The following is a 6,000-nucleotide window of genomic DNA, read 5'->3' on the forward strand; positions in this document are numbered from 1 at the left end:
ATATAAATGCTCACACTGAACTTTTAACAGCCTGACCCCGACTTGGTGAGTGTGTGAGGCCGAATTTGAACTTTGGGCTTCTTGATTCAGATCCAACACTCTGTGCACCACCTCGCTGTCATTCATGAGCTTGCTGACGGATGGACTCAGATTCGGTAGATACAGAAGTGAATTAGATACTACCTCTGGCCTCCTGGACTTTAGAGTGCAATAAAAGATAGAAGGCATGTACCCAAATAAACACAAAACATATTAGAATATCAAAGGAGGTCAAAGCTCGAGCAGAGCAATCCCAGGGGATCACTTTCAGCAGAATCCAGGGGAGTTTCATGGAGAAGGTGAGATTAGAACTGAATCTTGAAGAATGGAGAGGACCTTTGCAGAACTCAGTGTATTGGACAAGGGGCAGAAAGTCTGATGGGTTAGGAAGTGTCTGAAGCCAGATGAGATTTCAGGACTTCTTGACTTCAGAGCCAGTAATGCCTAGCTGCCTCCCAATGTTGCCAGGGGTCCCTGAGTTTGGGGATTTCTTATAGACCCTCTCTCCCAGAGAATCCTCTGCCCCCACTTATGACACAGAATGTAAGAACCAGGAGGATTCTAAGAACAGAGAATTTCAGAACTAGGAGGATCCTTAGGACAGGGAATGTCAGACTTTGGAGGGCCCTTAGAATACAGAATGTCAAGACTGGGAGGGATCTTAGAACATGGAAGGTCAGAGCTGGGAGGGCCTGAAAACAGGAAATGTCGGAGCTAAAGGAGCTTGAGAAAAAAGAGTATCAGAACTGAGAGGGGCTTTAGAACAGGGAACGTCAGTAGTGGGAGGGCCCTTAGAACAAGGAATGTCATGGCTGGAAGAGGCCTTAGAATAGGGAATTTCAGAACTTGGACCATCCGTAGGACAGAGAATATCAGCTGGGAGGGGCAGTAGAAATGATCCATTCCAGCCTCTTTTCACCATTAAGTAAAGCGAAAACTACACTCAGAGTGGGAAGGGGACTTCGCCAAGGTCACACAAGTGGTTACTAGAGAGACTAGAACCAATGCCTTCTGAGCCCCAGATCAGTGCTCTTCCAACAGCATTGGCCACTGTGTCCCTGAGCTTGCAAAATTTAGAGGTTTCCCCTCCCCCCAAGCAATAGTGCTATGCAATTCATTCAGACTTTCCTTTGCTTGACTACATGGGGCTGAGGCAGGAAGTGAGGTGGGTTGCAGTCTCTCTTCACTGCCTAAGACTTTCAGAGAAGGTGGCTAGACTAACAACAGATGAGATGAGAAAGCTGGGAGCTGTGGTAAGGACAGGGGTGATAGGGAAGAGCAATCCTCCCTGTGGGAGACTCACCCCCAGGGCAGCTGACTAATGTGAATGCTCATCACCTTGGTCTCAGAAGTCAATCACAGGCTTAAAACATCTCAGAGCTGCAAAGGGTCTCCAGAGTGAATGAGACCACCCCATCCCTCTGTAGCATCTGGAAGAAACATTCAGCCCCACTTGGCTTGGGGAGCTCTATTAAGAGGGACCCGCCAGAAACCATGGGACAGCTCTGATTCTGCAGAGGTTCTCCTGACAGCCAGCCTAAATCTGCCTGGCCATAACCCAGCCACTGCTCAAGGAGTGTAATTCTTTCTAAAAAAATAATAATTTGTAGTTATAACTTTGGGAATGAAGGTGATGAAAACCAAAAGATATCACCAAAATTTAAATCCTGAAAAAGTAAAGCCACATGGAGTGGTAGCTTTTGTTTTCCCATCATCTTCATTCTCAAATATATCTCTCCCCTCCTCCTATTTAGTCATCCAGTCCTTGTTACGAGGACCAAAACAGAAAGAAAATGACAAAAGGCAGTGCTGTATAATCAATCACCACACCACGTGAGTAACAACCACCACAACAACTAGCATTCCTGTAGTGTTCTAAGGTTTGCAAAGTACTTTACACATATCCCATTTCACCTTCCCAACCCTGGGAAGTAGGTGCTATTATCCCTGTCTTAAAGATGGGGAAACTGAGGGTAAGAGAGGTCAAGTGACTTGCTCAAGGTCACACAGCTAGTAAATGTCTGACACAGGATTTGAACAGAGATCTCCCTGACTACAAGTCTAGTGCTCTATCCGCTATGTCACCTAGCTTTGTGGTCCTCTATCTCTGTAAAGAAGGGAAGGTGGTGAATCTTCTCATCTTTGGGGCAAAGCTTTGTCATTATAATTACATAATATCCACTTTCTTTATTCCTTCTTTCAATTTATATTTTTGCAGTGGTTGTAGGGGAGCTTGGTGGTGGGGCTGGAGTCAGGAAAAGTCATTTTTCAGTTGTGTCTGACTTTATGATGCCCTTTGGGATCTTCTTGGCAAAGATACTGGAGTGGTTCACATTTCCTTCTCCAGCTCATTTTATAGATGAGGAAACTGAGGCAAACAGGGTGAAGTGACTTGCCTGGGGGTATTACAGCTAGGAAGTGTCTGAGAACAGATTTGAACTCAGGAATATGAATCTTCCTGGCTCCAGGCCCTGCACTCCAGAATACTTTTTCTTCTAAATTTTGAAGCTCCTGCTTGAAGTAAGAAATTTGAGTCAGGAAGACCTGTTCAAATCTGGCTGATGATACTTCTTTCTTGGCCTCAGAGGGGAGAACCAGGAGTGATGGGAATGGGAGGAGAAATCACAAAGGGGCAAATATCAGCTTGAAGTAGAAACTTCCTAATAGTTGAAGCTCTTCCAGAGGGGACTGGGCTGTCTTGGGAAGTAATGGGCTTCCCCTCCTGGAGGTTTAGAAGAAAAGCTGGATGATCATTCCTCAGAGGCATTGTTCCAGCAAGAATAGTACTAAATGACTTCTGGTTGCCCCTTCTGACTCTGAGGTTCTATGTAGACTTGCTGGGTGTGTTCATTCAAGGGGGATCTCAGTGACCAACCCTCCAAGGTAGAGTTCCACAAAAGTCTGGCTTTAAACATGCCCAACAAGTGGTTATCCAGAATCTTTGTGAAGACCTCCAGGGATACAGACCCCACTGCCTCCCAAGGCAGCCCTTCACACTACAAGAAGCTCATCTTCTATGACTCACTTAATGTAACCTTCCCTCAACCAGTTTCCTGATGTGTACAGTGAGGGGGTTGGACTTTATAGGTCTCAAAGCTCTGTTCCAACCCCTCACCTATGATACTATGACAATCTTGTGTGGAGTGGAGAAGCAGGTCGTGGGAGTAGTGAAGGCTGGTGACTAGGCTGTCCAGGCCAAAATCACACAGTAGTGATCACACTAGTGTGATTACACAAGTGTTCCACTTTCAGGATGGACAATTCTGAAATTACTCTGTGTGAGACCATCACCTTTATAGGCATCAATCTCTTTATCCCTCACTCCTCCTATATCTATTCTTCATCCTCTCCATTATATCCAGGCCCTTTGACCATCACTCTTTGTCTGGCTTTCCTTTCCTCTCTTTCAATTCTTGCTATCATGGTTGGTCAGCCTGATACTCTCAAATCCCTTGCTCTCTTGTTGTGTCAATGTTCATGCCTCACCAAACCCCTACCATCTACCTCCTCTAGCCCTACACCCCACATGCTGAACAGAGCTGAAGAGAGCCATGTAACTGAGCCAGCTGGGTCCTCCACAATTCACATTCCCTAACCTCAACTGGACCCTCACATAACAAAGGATTCCTTTTACTCCTTCTTAGTTGAATCTCTATCTCACTCTCCACAGCCACTCTTGTCTTCTCTCCTTGATCCTCTCACACTTCCCCCTTTTTCCTACCCAGCCCTGTCAGTGGATGACATCATCTTATATATTATAAGAAAAAAGAGGCTCTATGAATTCCTTCTTCTCAACTGGTTCTCCTCTCACTCCATCTTCTTCCTTCACTCTAGTGTGATCCCTCATGACCTTTCTGCTTTACTATTGCAATAGTGTCTTACTGGGTCTCTCTGCTTTCAGTCTCTCCCCTCTCCAATCTGTTCATTCATATGGCTGCTGAATTGATACAGCTGAAGCACAGATCTGATCATGTCATTTTCTTGCTCAAGAAGCTTCTATGGCTCCTTAGCCTCTAGGATGAAATAAAAACTCTTCTAGTTGGCATTTAAAGCTCTTGACAATCTAGCTCCAGCTTCTCTTTCTGGGCTTATTCCACATTATTCCTAATTGTGCACTCTCCAGTTAAGTCAAATTGGTCCATTTGCTCTTCTCTGTTCACTATATTCCATTTCTTGTCTCCGTGATTTGCATAGCCTGTACCCCATACCTGAAATGCCCTTGCTGATTACCTCTGTCTCTTAGAATCCTTCTTTCAAGATTGATTTTGTTGTGTGTCTTCAGCTCTGTTATATTTTGGGTCTTGTTTGCTCCTTTCTACCTGGGCCATGCTGAAGACCAATCCAAGGACAGTGGGAGGCTTTTTCTTGGCTGGCAGGGACCTAGTGCAGTGGCCAGTGAGTATGCCCCACTCCATCACCTTGTTGTTTATTTGGACAGTGACTGCCTATACTCTCTCCCAAGCTTCAAACTCAGGAAGCCTGGAGCTCAGGTGAAGACCAGCTCATAGCTGAAAAGAAAGAGGAGAAAGGCTGGAGTTCCCTTTGGACCTCACCCAGAGCGTGACCCACTTTTCTTTATTGTACTTATTTAGAATGTAAGCGAGGTACAGGGGAAAGGAGCCTTGGGATCTTGCCCAGAGACCAGGAGAGAAATAAAGGTGGGGAAGGGGGATGTGCTTGAGAGAGAGGCTCAGCGAGGATTCCATTGGGTTCCATCCCCCTACTCTGCCCCTTCTTCAGTGTTATTTCTTGGTCCAGGATTTTTGGAGCTGAGATTCCAAGAGGTCTTAACATATTCAAGGTTAAACATGTAGCATCATAATAATAGCTAGCATTTATACAGCACTTTAATGTTTGCAAAGTGCTTACATTTAAAAATTAATTTATTAATTATTTTTATAAATATTATTGCATTTGATCCTCACAATAACCATGTTGTGTTTGCAGTATTTATTCATAGATGCCTCATTTACACATTTACTATCCAAGCTAAACAAATGCTTGTTTCCTTCCTTTTTCTCAGTCCTCATCCTTCTTGACTTCTCTGCAGTCTTTGGTATTATCTTCCCTCTAGGTTTTCAGGACCACACTCTCTCCTGGTTTTTCTCCCACATATCTGACTACTCCTTCTCAGTCTCTTTTGCTGAATTTTCATTGAGGTCATGACCCCTAACAATTGGTGTCCCTCAAGATTTTATCCTGGCCCCTCTTCTCTTTTCCCTCTATGCCATCTTCCTTTGTGATCTCATCAGCTTCCATGGGTTCAATGATCATCTCTATGCTGATGATTCTCAGATTTATAGATACAGTCTTAACCTCTCTCCTGAGCTACAGACACATTACTCATGACCATTCAGACATCCAGAACTAGATGTCCCGTAGCATTTCAAACTCATATGCCCCAAACAGAACGTATTGTCTCCTCTTCAACCTCTTCTCTAGTTCTCAAATTTCCCTATTGCTATCCAGAATTTCACCATTCTCCCAGTCCCCATGGCTCATAGGAGTTATCTTGAATTTTTTGCTATCTCCCCCTTCAACCTCCTCCCCCCATTCCAATCTGTTGTTAGGGCATGTCATCTTTGAAGCATCTGTTGAATACATCTCCTTCTCTCCTGTAACACTACCACCCCTCTGGTGCAAGCCCTCATCAGCTCATACCTGGACTATTGCAATAGGCTGCTGGTGGATCTGTCCCCCTCAAATTTTTTTCCCACTCCAATCCATCCTCTATTCAGCTACCAAAGTGATTTTCTTAAAGCTCAGGTCTGACCATGTCACTCCCCTGCTCTATAAACTACAGTGGCTCCCTATCACCTCCAGGATCAAATCCCAAATCCTCTGTTTAGTGTTCAAAGTGCTTCATAATCTGTTCCCTTCCTACCTTTCCAGTGTTTTTATACTTAACTCTTCAGCATATATTCTATAATCCAGACATACTGGTCTATTTGCTGTTCCTCA

The sequence above is a fragment of the Phascolarctos cinereus genome, unplaced genomic scaffold (assembly GCF_003287225.1).
Source record: "Phascolarctos cinereus isolate Bilbo 61053 unplaced genomic scaffold, phaCin_HiC Scaffold_4;HRSCAF=312, whole genome shotgun sequence".
NCBI lineage: Eukaryota > Metazoa > Chordata > Mammalia > Diprotodontia > Phascolarctidae > Phascolarctos > Phascolarctos cinereus.